We start from the raw sequence: 14,651 nt of genomic DNA, 5'->3' as shown, positions 1-14,651 counted from the left end.
TATACAGCCATGCTGTGAGTGTAAGATGTCAACTGCTCCAACTAGAGGACTGTTTCCTCAGAATTAGCCAGAGCATATGCACAAGGCCCATTACCTATGTGAAGCACACCAGAATAATGTGTGTCCCCCACAGCCTCTGCTCCTGAGTCCTAAAGACCCGGAAAGGCTCTTCAAGCTCTCAGGAAGAGAATCCGCAAGATGGGGCATGAATGTGGAGACAATAGAACTTCAAAAAGAGGTGGCTGAGTCACCATCCCTGGAGGTGTTTAAGAGAAGGGTAGATGTTGTGTTGAAGGACATGGTTTAGTGGTGTTCATAGGGCTAGGACAAAGATTGGACTTGATGATCCTGAAGGTCTCTTCCAGCCAAAACTGTGCTATGATTCTATGAATTTAAAAAAAAACACAACAAGTTTTTTTTCCTCTTCACTGTTTATTTCTACACACAGAAGCACTGTGGGTGATAATGCTCACCACAAACATCGCTTTACCTGTGGCAGTATTCTTAAGAGTTTTTGGCTTGCTCGAAACTGTGGGTTTGCCTTCCCAAATCCAGCATCCCTCACGGGTGTTTCAGCAACTGTGTAATGCCTACAGCGGTAGCAAACCAGGCTTCCCGTGAGCACTCTGCAGATTTTAAGATTTGAAACATTCCTCAAAAGCTCCAGTGATAACACCAAAGAACTCAGAAATATTATCCAAAAGACAATACCACCAGAAAATTTGGAAACATTATCCTACGTCCTTCATTCAACAAGCCAGTAACTTAAACAGCTTGTTACTAATGTGTTTGGAAATCCAAGCAGCTAAGACACAAACTATCATATATGATAATTAATGTATCTGTTTTATAGAGGGTTGCTAACTGTAGAGGAGTCAGAAATCCCCAGGACTTCAGCTGTTGACAAGTACGTTGCAACAATGAATGTGCAGATGAAGCCTGATATACATGTATCACTGCACCGAGCTCCAAAACACCTGAGAGCTTTACCAGAGAGGGCCACGGTGAATTCCTAGCCAAGGGAAGAGGCTTCTGTCTCTAATTATTTAGAAAGAAGAACGATTTTCTGTTGATTTCAACAAGCTATTTTCTAGCAGGCACCGTTACATAAAAGAGTCGACTATGTCCCTCAGAAAAGTTATTGTTTGGCTCAAGCAGCGACAACCAGCTTGAAGGAATGCTCTTGTGCACTGCATGCAGTCATGTAAGGAATTCAAAAAGTGCAGTCAGCCTGGCCTATGACAATCAAAGTCTCAATCAAATTATCAGGCATAAAATAAAGTTGTTCAAGCATTTTAAAAATTGTGTGTTTTCTGAGAGATGCTATGACAAACAGATTTCAGCTGGCCCCATATAAACAATAATGCAAAGTCAACAGTGAATATGAATTCTGCATCTTTCACTCTGAGGACTTTAACTGCTTCCTCTCATTCCTCTTGACATTTGTTTCCTGATTAAGCAGAAAAGATTCCCAAGAAAATGAGGGAGGGAAGGCAGAGAACGATAAGGTGGAAAATAAATTAAATAACTTACATACAATGTTTGTGATCTATCTATTAAAGAACAAGGTGACACATGACAGTATGTTTGTTTGCCCAAAGGAAAGGCAAAAGTGGAATACGGGAAAGTCAAACTTTCCAGGTGCTCTTTGAAAAAACATCCCTGTATCATAGAGGCAAGGAAAAAAAAAAAAAAATCAATTTAGCATCACAAGCACTTACTTATTCCCTACTATTAACTATGGATAGCTGCAATCTGGTATTAAATATCAACAGAAACAAACAAGAAAGGATGAAAAAATAAAGCTCTTTATCAAGTTATTCCTGCATAGGTATTTTAGGAGATAACTCGTAATAGGAATATAAAGCTAAAATTTGGAAGCAGAGGAACAATTCTTGACTATGTGACATCCAGATCCTATCAGACAACGGACGAAGGTAAAGAACTTGATTCATATGCACAATCTGATCATTGTCAGTAGCCAGGTTCCTTTGGAAAAAGATGCACAGGATTACAGATAATTCACTGGAAAACAGATTAACTAAATTATTGTCCATAAAAAGAAAGAACATTTGGGTCCACAAACCATATAATGTAGCAATGATAATTCCAAGAAAAATGTAGTCCAAAGTTAGCTTGACAGATCACTGTGAGAGAAAAGAGATGTGATGTTTGAAAAGTATTTCAGGAATTGAAATGCATAAGGATCTCTCTCTACACACTGAGAGAGATTCAAAGAATAAATGCATAGTAAAGAAAATTATTATTATACCTAAACAACAACAATAAATAAAACAAGAGTCATAAAGCATAATGCAAAACAATATAGCAAACAAAAACTGCATAAGGATGGATTTTAGAACACTATGGCTAGAGAAGGCTTCAAAGAAGTCCAAGAATGTGCAATCCAAATGCTTATTTTGAAGTAAACAGAAACAAATGGTGCATGAAGCAGTGTAATGCAGGTATTCACATACTACACTAAATAGTGTGTAGCTGCTACAGACATGAAAGAAATAGCTGGAAAAGCACCTAAATCTACCTGATTTTAAGCATGCTATATAAAACAAGTCACTCTTGAAAGACAAACTACATTCACAAGTGAATCTTGGTAGCATGTGAAAATTCAACGTGAAATGAAATAGTTAAAAACAGAAAAGCTTCCAGCAGAGATGAAAAAAACATCTGAGCAGGATATCATCAGAGCTTGGAGATGGGGACGACAAAACAAAACAAGGATACAAGATGACTGGCTAAATGCCAGTTGTTCCCACCTTTAAGTAAGGATGCAGTCATCCCACCAAACTAGAGATTTAAGCTCATTTACAGCACCAGGAAAAATCAAGACAGGAGGAAGCGACAAATTAACATAGCTGTAAGGTTCAACACCAGGCTATACCATAACACCAGGTTCAACTAAAATGACATCCAAATTCTGACAATTAATGGAACAGATTCACCAACTAGTGAAAACATTTGATTCAGTTTAGAGTGAAGCACTGTAGAAAGTGAGAAAATAATGCAACACTGCAAATAGGAGAATGGAAGTGAGGAATTTTCCAAGTTTTTTTATAATGCAGCAAGGATTTGAGGGGGAAGGGAGGAAGGTAACTGATTCCCTCAACTTTAGTATAAAGAAACAAGCTTTTTTTCATCTTCACCTTCAACTGAAAGAGTAGTAATGCTGGAGGACACAACTAAATAGGCAAGCTCCTTTGTAGACTGTTCTGAAAAAATCATACCACATATGTAAAGTAAGAATGATTTTAAGTCAACATTAGAGACCAGAATACAAAATTGAAGTATTGGTGCTTGAACAATTGACAAATTCTTTGCAATAAATTAATACACAACTCAAGAGCTGACTGAATAATACCGAATAGCCAAGAGTTGTTTTGTAGATACTTAAGGACGGAAGAATTAGTAAAGGTGATGCTGTACAACTCACAGTGTGCAAATACACAGTTGAATGAAGAGAAAAATAATGAAGAAAAACACACAGCCATTCTTCTTTATTGAAAACTGATTTTAGAATACTAATATTAATAAGAACTAAACAATAAATCAATCTTATTTTAAGCAAACATTAAAAACTTCCACAAAGTATTTTACTATAAATAAAGAATTCAAAAATTACTCCCAATGTCTGTACAAAGACATTGAAATAAAGAAACGAAACGGCTCTATAAAATCCAACATTCCAAGTTTATGTTCATATATTTCATTAAATCACAGAATCATAGAACTGCTTAGGTTGGAAAAGATCTTTAAGAATACTGAGTCCAACTGTTGATCTAGCAATGCCAAATCCACCAGAAAAGCAGAAGGAGCAGTCTGGGAAAAAGTTAGTATGAGTAGCTGTACAGATGAAATGTCAAATATTCTGAACATTTCACAGATGATGTGCATTTGTTTCACTGTATTTGAAAAGCAATTTTCAGTTAATAAAGACTAGGAGTTGGTTTGTTTGGGATTTTTAAAATATTTTTGTATAATACTGACATACCAACAATGAAACTGACATTGGATTACAAAGAAACCCAAGTTTACGGTTTCTCTATGAATCCTGAATTTAACCCTGAGAATTACTTTTACAAGAGCTTCAAGACTTCTAATATTTCTCAGCCATCCCCTCAGCCTCAAAACCCCAACACATGAAAAATCCAGTGCAGTCTGAGGGAACCATTCACAAGCTCAAGAAAATTTCTATCAATTCAATTTCTATCAACTTGGAATTCGTGTGTTTAAGAAATTGTCTTTCCCACCCTATTTTCTCTAACATTCGTGTGTTCATGCCATCACTGTGTTTTAATTCGTAATTCTGCATTTTTACCCTCCCACTTCAAAACTCTTCTCCATTCTCATCTTCACACAAATTTCTGATCTGCTGATGTTATAGAACAGAAACAATTTGGAACAACAACTTTACAAAATCAAGACACAAAGCAAAATGAAAAAAAAACAAACAAAAAAATACAAACTTTTTAAAAGGTAATGTGAACAGTGAAAGGAGGGACATATATTCACTAGCCATTCTATTCATCCTAAAGCCGCAAAACCAAGTATTAAAAAACCCGCCAGATGCAGTCTCCACCCTGCCAACCAAATATCCCTGTCCTATGTCATGAAGCTCCCATAATGCTTTCCCTCCTTTCTGTTTTTACACAGCCACAGCTGCAATACAAAATAAATTACTTCCAGCAGTAGAGTCAAACAAATGATTCAAGTAAGATGTTCTGAAAAATCTGGATTCTTAGCAGTAGAGATATTTTTAGCTCTGGTGTTAGCTTCTGATGTGCTTTCAGCAGTACTTCACTACCGAGCAGTACTATACATGTTGTATTGCTCAAAAATAGATCTTGGAGAGCATCCAAGTTTCTTATTAGTAAATCTTATTGCAGTTACAGCGGTTCAACTTAACACTTCGTTAAAAACATTTATCAGAACCATCTGTCCTTATCTATCACGATTACTTAAGTTTATATAAATTAAAGAACATGCAATAAATTAGAATTCTGTGCAATTTTAAATGTTTACAGATCTAGACATGGTGCTTGTTGCTGCTCTAGATCAGCAACAGTCTGTGACAGTTTAGAGTGAAGTCAAAACAGAAGCGGTAAGTGCTTTAACAAAAAAAAACAACAAACCAAACCCAAAACACAACCTACAGTACTTTTTGACGTATTTTTCAATGTAAAAAGGAAATTAAGATTATGAAACACTATTTTTCACACTTGCCTTCAGCACATTTGAGTCACATTTTCAAGTTCATAAACTAGCAAGTATGAGAGCTTACCTTTTTGGTTCTTAACTTTACCTAGGGAATTTTGGTTCGGGAATCCATACGCTGGTATTTCAGAAATACTTAAAATTTAGCTAACAAAACCATAGTCCAACTTGTTCCAGAACTGAGTTACATTAAAATAAAAAACAAATATAAAAAGCTCCTCACAAATATTTCTCTACAATACCGGTAAGACATTTCAGTATATGAGATGATTAAGAAATGGAGCAGAAGCACAGGTATGAGTTCATAAGGAACTCAGCAGCTTATCTCTTCACATTTTTACTTAATAACAAGCACAAGTTATCAAAATATATTTTAATTCAGCTTTCTTCTAGTTTAGCCACAAAAATCATCACTTGAAATTCAGTTTAAGGACATTGTGGAACATGGCAAATATGCTGAAATGTCAAATCTCTTTCAGTTATAATATATTTCATGCTCTTGTTCATCTCAGAATGTTCACCTAGAATAAAGAGGAAGCATTTATACGAGGAAAGTTTAGCTGTATTTTCACCTTATTTCATTACTTTTGCAGCAGATCATGCCCTCTAGTGGAAAGATAAAGTCCCGTTTAAAAGTAGTTCAACTGAAACAACCTTGAAACATTGCCAACTTACTCAAATTTGTCCTATGCTTCTTATGGACTTCATTCTCATAATCAAGAATATATGTTTATTTATCATGGAAGTTTAAAAAAAAGAAAACGAAAACAAACCACCAAGAAACCCACCACTGTTGGCCAGTTTTCCTCACACATGGAAACATGGAACCTTTTTATTCACCTGTTTGCACCTATTTTTTCTTGATACATTTCTTCCTGCTTATCCAAATACTTTACGACAACTGTAATTTAGTTTCCTATTGTATTTAAATCAAAGGAATAAAGTTGGGAGTAATTCTAAAGATATATGCTAGTACATAATTTTCTATCTTTTTAAAGGATTTGATACCTGCCACATGCAGTTCAAAATTAATAGTTTTTAAATTACCTTAACAAAATCTCTATCAGTTTTCTCCTTCCATTCTTCTCCAAATACAGCAGAAAATGATCCTAAAGCTTTAAGCATAAAAACAGAATTTAGTAAAACAAAAAAATGAACATTTTTGACTTCTTACTAATCCTTAAACTATAAAAACATTCAACAACAGTACAGACTCTTCCAGTGTTCCTTTTAATTTTTAAAAAATTCTGCATACACCAATTGAAATTTCTACAGTAATTTAATAAACTGCTCCTGCACTTCTACAGATGAAATTGAAAGTAAGAAAGAACTAGTTTGTGAACCCTTTAAAAAACACATGGAGAAACTTTTCCATAGCTCTTTTCCAGGAGTCAAGGGGACTGCTCAGTTTTCAACCTCACATCAGCTGTTTTCCACATGCACTGTGTTAGCTGTAAACCCTACTTCAGTAATTAAGTAAGTTCCCACTAATGTCTTCTAAAAACTGTAACAGTAGCAGGGAGATTTTGACAGCACTCAATTGAAAGTCAATATTTAACCAGGAAGTGTAATGGATGTTCTTGGGTGTTTAGTGGATCCGCTACTACAAATTTTCTCATCATCACTCCCCAAAAGCAGCAAAGACTCAGTCGATCTGACTCAAAGGTTGAGTCAATCCAAGAAAATTCTTGTCTTGCAACAGTTCTGGAATGAACTAATGATACTTCTAAGTTACTCTTAAACATTTTGGTTCATAATGTTTCATTGCTTTGAGCAAAATCTTAAGAATTTCAATTCCAAGACTACTTCAGCTTTCAACTCACAGAATCCAAAGAGAGGCTTATGAGCACTCCAGACCCAAGATGCGACAGAACCCCAAGCCCTGGGGCTGCCCTGTCATCTCCCACTTAACTGTAACCTCCGACTTCATGGGGGGAAAAAGGAAAACTGCACACGTATTTTTCTTGTTATCTAGAAACACTGCATTACAAATACTAACAATGGTAAAATCTTAATTATAGACAAGCCAAATTTAAAACTCCAATCAGCTGCCATTTATTTACACCTAAAGTTACCGTGTCAGTATTTTCATACTACCTGAATTTTCTAATTACAGATTTAATTTAATCAGCAAGCCTGATAGATTTACTTTCATTATTTGTAACATTAATATAATAGCAGGTAAGTATTTCAAACTGAAGTATTCATGCTTCAAAAATAAGTAAATACACACCTCCTTTCCTTCCCCGATTGTCCCAATTAATCCTCCTAATGGTGCTAGGACACTCCCTGTATTTATCTAGAAGATGTCATCAGGTAAGACAAAAATTAAGCTTTCCCCAGGGAATGAAAAAAAGAGCAAGCCCATTAAAAGCTCATCATTCCTCTTGGCTTTAGATCAAATATTTTTTCAATATAATGCTAACACAGACCAGCTATAGAAGAAGCTTTTGCTCAGGGTCCAAGTTTTAAGAAGCCAAAAAAACCACTGTTTATCTTTCCAACGGTCAAAAACAAAGAATGAAATCACAACACAAAATCTGATTATATTATTTCTAAATTCTAAACTCTGTAAGAAATTCAATCAGAAGAATGAGGGAGGGATGGTAAACTCAAAAATCTAGAGAGCAAGCATTCTAGAATCACTAACATGCAGAACTAGGTTTCACTTTAGCTTCCTTTTAAGTGCTTTTTCTTTGAAAGTTCTTGTGGTTTGAGCTAGGTAAAGAAGCTAAATGACTGAGATCTAATAGTAGCTGAAGGGCATGGGTACAAATCAAAAACCTAACAGAGAAGCTGGAGAACATTAATGTAGTATTGGGGGAGAGGAATAGGAAGCTACAAATCATTATGTAAAAATGTTAGCAATTAAAAAAAGACCAAACAGTATATAATGCCTAACGCTGATACTCCCCCAGAATTTTAAACCAGACTCTTTGACATACCACACTAGGTTTGTGCGAAGTAGATTTATGCTCAAACAGGCATGATCATCTGTACTAGCAGACTTAAATTACAGTTAGCTGAAAAAGCTCATTTGAGCCATTACTCAAGGTGGTGATTTCTGAAATTCAGTACAAAAAACCAATAAATAGTTCCTCCTCACCAGCAGCAGACAGAAACTCTGCTGTTCTGATTCTAGGATGGTTTGGGTTAACTTATTTTTTCCCCCCTCTCCTTGGCAGAAAAACAAACAAGCAATTAACAAGGAACAACTTGGCACGGAGGTCACACTGAACAAGTCAGAAGAATTTATTTCACATACTGAAGGGTTTCAATGGAACAGACTCTCTCTTTTCAAATTTATGTGCTAGCACATTAATTCTGAAACTTGGAGTTAAGATTTTTATCCCTTGAATTTTGTATTCTGAATTTCACTACATTTCAATGTGTAGTGAAGTATCCGGATAAAAGTCCGCTCTTTTTTAATTTTTAGATTTCTGACTGCTATTAGAAAATATTTATGACAAGTCAACATGGCCTTACGAATTCAGAAGAAAGAACTAGAAGCAAATTTGAGCATCTTGAACAATTAAACTGACAAACTATTTCTTACATTTCACTAACATGTTAACTAACTCCATTTTAAATTATGTGACTTAAAAGGTACCTGTAATATCTGGAAAATCTGTAACTGTGGATAAGGTAAAAAAACCCCTAGATATAAGTAGGTTAGAGTGCAATAAACTATCAACATTTTGATTATTAAGGTTTGTGAAAGATGCTACAAGAAGTATAAACTCTTTCTGTTGCAAAAATGTTGTTATATACTTACTGTCATCAAACACCCCAGCATTTGCAAGCAGCAAAGTGATGATTTTAGGGTCCTTTTCAAGCTGCATAACATGCTTGCTTTCATTTGAAAGAAGAGTACATACATTAATTGCAAAGTCCACTTCATTTGGGAGTCCAGATAACAGCGAAAGCACCAATTTATTATAGTCATTTGGTGAGTTTAAGTCCATGGAGAGCCCATAGCTTTGACGAAGGTAATCTAAATAAGAAAAAAAAAAAAATTCTCAGCTAACCGAATTAATATTCAGATGACACATTAAGCAATGTTACTATGAATGATAAGTAAATTTTCTAAAAGTTTATTATTAAAGTATTGTTGGTTTTAACAAGCTTTTACAGTATTCAATTTATTTTTCTTCCATTAGTCTTTGGCCAAAATGCTGAACACATTCTACTCAGCTGTCTAACTTTCTAGTAAGGTATTAATTTCTTCATCATCTCCAGAATGCAACAACGCAGTACGTTCTCCCAAAGAAAAGCTTTGAAAATGCAAACTTTAATTAAAACAGAATAGAATTGTAATATAATTTGGAGTCACTTTCTACACAACGAATTACACAGCCATTCCACAGAGTCCGCCAGCTTCCAATTTGTCTGTTGGTTCACGTTTGATACTTTGGTCTCTAAATTATAGTGGTGTTGATTCTGGCTTCTTCAGCATTTGCTTTATTCCTCAGATTTTAAAGCTTAATTAATTGTATGCTCAATTCAGCTATTTGGCTCTGGAGAGAAATGACTGATGTGACAGAAATACAATCTGCAAATTTTCAAGGAACTTTTTTTTTCAAGACAAGTAAGTATTTAGCCCTGTTAATTAGAAAGATAAATAGTTTATGGACTTTCACATTTAGTTTGTTCTGGTTCACAGTGGAAAGGTTTGTGAGTATATTAAATTAATAATTTGAGTGACCTACGGATTTGATGGGTTTAACAATACTGTAAATTTATCTACACACTATTTCTGTAGCGTGTTGAAAAATATGTATTTAGAGATGGGGAAAAAAAATAGCACTTTTTCCTCAAAAGTTTACCTGACACACTGTGTTGCTGGTAGTTATAGGAAGTCGGAATTGCACCAATAGGAAGTTGTGGCTTTGGATTGCCTGGTTGTACCTCATCATCCTCCTCCCCAAAATGATGGACTTTTTCATACTTTTCTAGATAACTGGAATTAAAAAAAACACAAACACCAGAAGTTCTGAATACCTGTAGTAAAACTAAGTCCTTTGTCCCCCAAGAACTGAACTGCCAAAGGAAGCAAACTGTACAAACACAAAGATTTACTGGAAACAAGTCAAAGTGGTAGAAAACATAAAATATGATTCAGACTGACAATAGGTGATACAGTAAATGTAGATATATGGAATTACGGATTTTGATATTAAATTTCTTCACATTTCTGAACAATAATCCCTAACTAAACTGCAACTTGTTGATTCCAATGATTAAGTCCATTTTTCCCAAATCAGCTTTTGAAACCCAAGATAACCCTGAAGTTGGAAGCATCATAAAAATTACTCTGTACAGGTTACCAATACACATACTGAAGCGAAGTCCAGAAAAATACTTCTCTCTTTTTGCCTGACCTAAAGAGAAACAGCATACACACCAAGTCCTAACAATCAAACAACAGTAAGAGAATTTGGAGATACCGAAGGCAACAATTCAGGACCAGAAGTTCTGATCCACGGCTGCAGCTAAAGCCTACTGGAAATCCCTTTGAACCAACCCCTTAAGAAAAAAAAAAAGCTGATATACCACACGCAGAACGGACTGCAAGCACAGATGCTGTATATACACCGAAAGTAAACAGCCAGTCAGCTTGGTAAATTAATTGTCTCAATTAACAGTTAATTTAGCAGTAAAACCTGTAACTTTCAGAACTTTCTTCACTCCAATATCTAAAGTCAACTTAGAGGGCCCACGGTAGCCATAACTGCACGCTGATCTGTAGCTGCAAAACGCTTCACGAAATTACGTCAAGATCACAAAGCCACCTAAATCCAACATACAAACTTTCATTGTGCTGAGAACTGATATTATTGAATCAATTCAAGAAGAAAAATGCTGTATAGTAAGGGAAAAAAACCCCTTTATTTTATCTTTGTGTATGCTTAAAAAAATTAATATATGAGAAAACAAATGAGCTTTTGGTATGCCTTTTGTCAGTAGGCACTGAAGTCATTAACTCACAGTGAATCAGAAAGATTTTAAGAAAATAGTACTCTCATTGGCCTCTAGGGAACGTTTCACATGCATTAAATTAGTACTTACTTTATGAAGTGACATATCAGTGACATAATCACACCTTTAAAAGGTTAGCAAATACATTTTTTGCTAATAAAGTGGTACATTCCAGGAAAAGGGACAAAATTTCAGAGTTAATGAGGCATAACATGGTGTCCTGTCCTGTATCATATTGCAACTATGATTTGTGTCTGACTAGTGTTTAGGATATTTGAAGTACTATACATGTTACCGTGATGTGAATCACAGTTACAGTGCCCTCCTTACTATGTAGACGTCAGTGAGTTAAGGAGTCAGCAAAAATCTTCCCCTTACCGTTTGTTTTTAGGGAATTTAACAGATTAAAAGTTACATTTAAATACAGTTGGGTTTTATTTTCAAACTAAAAATTCCCATTTATGCAAATCAGGCTCCACTTTAAAATCTGAAAAAATCTAAAATCCTATAAAATTGTTTGTAGTTTTCTAGAACTAATCACTGAACACTCTCCTATCCAGTTTTTTTTAACCCAAACCCTTCTTTTTCTCCTCCACATTTTCCTTGCCATTTTATCCCACTTCCTTCCTGCAGTTTGTATCTTATATCCAAAAGATCAAAATCGAAATACAATCTATAGCTTCTATATGGCAAAAGGCAATTCTCAGCGTATGAGACACTACTGCCAAGTGGGAAAAATAAAAATAAAATAGTGCACAGTCCTTCCAAGTAATTTCTTTTTTTTTTTGCATTAAAAAAGACATTTAGAGAGACCAACTTAAATATTTATGGAACTGTTTTATTATTTTATTTCTTTCTTGCATTTTTTCAGAGAAGTAATGACATAGCTTTATTCTGCTTTAAGCTATTCAAACTTATTTTTTAAAAAAATAATTTCCTTCCAAAATCAGTGAATTGTTAAGCACTCCATAAATGAGCATTACATCACTGAATATGGCACTCACACACACACAAAAAGATTAGATGTGACAAATTTCGTATTTATCATTTACTCTAGAACTTGTTAAACATTTTAGGACAACTTTTAGAAAAATAACACAAATAGGATTTTTATACATGTGCGCATGTATATACATCATGCTTAAGCTGTGTGCAAGATTAATATTAAATACAGTATGGAATTAAGCAATTTAAAAGCAGTGAAGAGAGAAATACACATACTGTGTAACACAACTGATAAAAGATTTTTAAAAGCATGAAGCTATCTTAACACAGCCAAACATTCAAGTGCACAGTCAAAAAATCAATGGCTGGCAAAAAATGCACCACACAATCTTATGTGTCTCATGACTCCACGTGTTCTAAAGTGTTATCTGTACCGGCTGCTCAAACTAACTGTGTAGATACTCTAACACAGCTAGAAAACCAAGGTGTACTGGAATAGAAACGCTCATCTCTGACGGTGAAAGCGAAAAATCCATGGGTTTAAATCATCTAGAAAGTACTTTATTCTTACAGTAACAGAAGCATTTACTTAAGGCTCATTGTTTAGAATTATGTACACCTACATACTGACCAGTATCTTTTCGCTATTCTGATCATTCTGAACCCAGAAAATATTGTGGTGGCTATGAACTGAAAAAATACCAGTGGCTTATGTGCTCTGACAGGCTAAATTTCCCCCTGTACTCATTAGTGATTAGTATTTTAAAATAAACTTAATAGCAGCTTCTAAAATTCTGAGAAAGAATACATTCCTGCAATACCCTGAACTATGTGCGAGTCTAACAGTCCACAAAACTTCTCAATTTATCCTGTTCAGAAATGAACCATGGGAATAATTAAAATGTTTTCAATTAAATGCTGCTCACTGCAAAAGTCTAGTCTTCCATCTGCTACCAGCATGTTTGTTGTCTTTAAAACAGATCTGTAGACCACTGAGTCTGTCATCATCACTGTCATCATGGTTTGAATGAGGCTGCACTGTAATTGAGGTGACCAATATTGAAAAGATGATCTCACAAAACTTGTCCGACTTCTGACTGACAACAAGTGAAAAGGAAAGCGAAAAATCTTTTAACTGATCTTTCCTACGCGTGCATAAGCACATGCTTCGCTTTTATACTCACATGAGATTATCAAAATCTGTTGAATTTGAGGAGAAGACACGTCAAGGAAGAGATATGGCCTTCACAAAGTCCTGATTCAGATTAATCAAATCAGTAAGTCCAACCTATTTGTTTGTCTAATGAGACTTCAGAAGTGCTGTGGCTAGACTGAATTTCCTCCCATTTGATGGTCTGAGTCAAAGCTTAGGCTTAGCATAAACCGCTTCCATTAATGAACATAAGATTTCATAAAAATATTTAATACAATGAAGTAAAAATCCCTATTTAGAAACATATACAGTACTAAAAATACAACTTCCAAATCTACCACTATCCTCTTTCTGGACTTGTCCATTCCCAAGAATGAATAGCTATTTAAGCATACTTAAAAAAAACCAAAACAACAAAAGAACCCTCACCTTATGTAATAAAATAATCCATGCTGTTCCATACTTTAAAATACGAATACTGAACCTCATGCTTTTTATTAAAGCCATTTCCCAGCAGAGCTGAACAACATGAATATCCTAGATGTGCTCCTCTGTTAATACCTACTTAATTAAAATGTGTTATAACAGTCCTGCCAAACACAGAAACTCTGAACTCTGAAATTTCCAAAGTCTACTTCCCTTCTCCCCTTTTCAAAATCAAACACTCACACTGTTTCCCCACTCAGTTTGATTAAGACACTGGGGGAGGGGGGTGTGAAGAAAAAGCTTACGTATAAATTAGAAGATCTTTGCAAACTGGAAGTCAAAACTCTTTTCACTGTTAACAGTCCTCAAAGTTTTCACAAATATCTTATTAAATATTTCATAGTAAACCAGGATTCAAATGAACCTTAAGTGACGATCTTATTTTTCCCTGTGCCAAAGCAAGTACCAGCTTCACTTAAATTCTGAGCTCTTCTTGTTGTTACTCAATTTGCCAAATGTTTCACCTCTTCAGAGAGCATTCCCTCTTTCCAATCTCTCCCCAAAAACCGAAACATAAAATAAAATATAAAAAGCCCCTGACAGCCCCAAAGCATGAGTTACAAAAGCTAAAAAAGCAGCCATATGACAAATGGAAAGACCATCTCCAACTCTTAACATACTCTTATTCCTTTTAAGACACTGCTGATTTAGAGGGAGAATACTTCACTATTTCCAAACCCATGGAGTTTAACAGCACTATATTACTTGATTTCAGCTGTAATAACCAGGCCATAAAAAGACTGTTTTAGTGTGATTCCTAAGCCCTGACTGTTTACAGACAGCTGTACAGATCTCAATCCTCCAAACGTCCCTTTTGTTTCCTGCAGAGAGAATGCATGACCTGGAATTTTAGTGTAGG

General features: G+C 35.1%; 1 long non-coding RNA gene across 1 annotated transcript; it reads right to left on the bottom strand.

Moving 5' to 3' along the window:
- Positions 1 to 6,312: 6,312 nt before the first annotated feature.
- On the bottom strand, positions 6,313 to 10,189 carry LOC104271492. Its single transcript, XR_717793.1, has 3 exons — positions 10,056 to 10,189; positions 9,005 to 9,223; positions 6,313 to 6,344 (listed from the first exon to the last, which is right to left on the bottom strand). It is a non-coding gene; the product is annotated as an uncharacterized LOC104271492 (long non-coding RNA).
- Between the last annotated feature and the right edge of the window lie 4,462 nt (positions 10,190 to 14,651).

Source organism: Apaloderma vittatum, unplaced genomic scaffold (assembly GCF_000703405.1).
Source record: "Apaloderma vittatum isolate BGI_N311 unplaced genomic scaffold, ASM70340v1 scaffold5903, whole genome shotgun sequence".
In the NCBI taxonomy this organism is placed as follows: domain Eukaryota; kingdom Metazoa; phylum Chordata; class Aves; order Trogoniformes; family Trogonidae; genus Apaloderma; species Apaloderma vittatum.
Note: the sequence above shows the minus strand (reverse complement) of the source record. Positions and strands in the feature narration are given on the sequence as shown.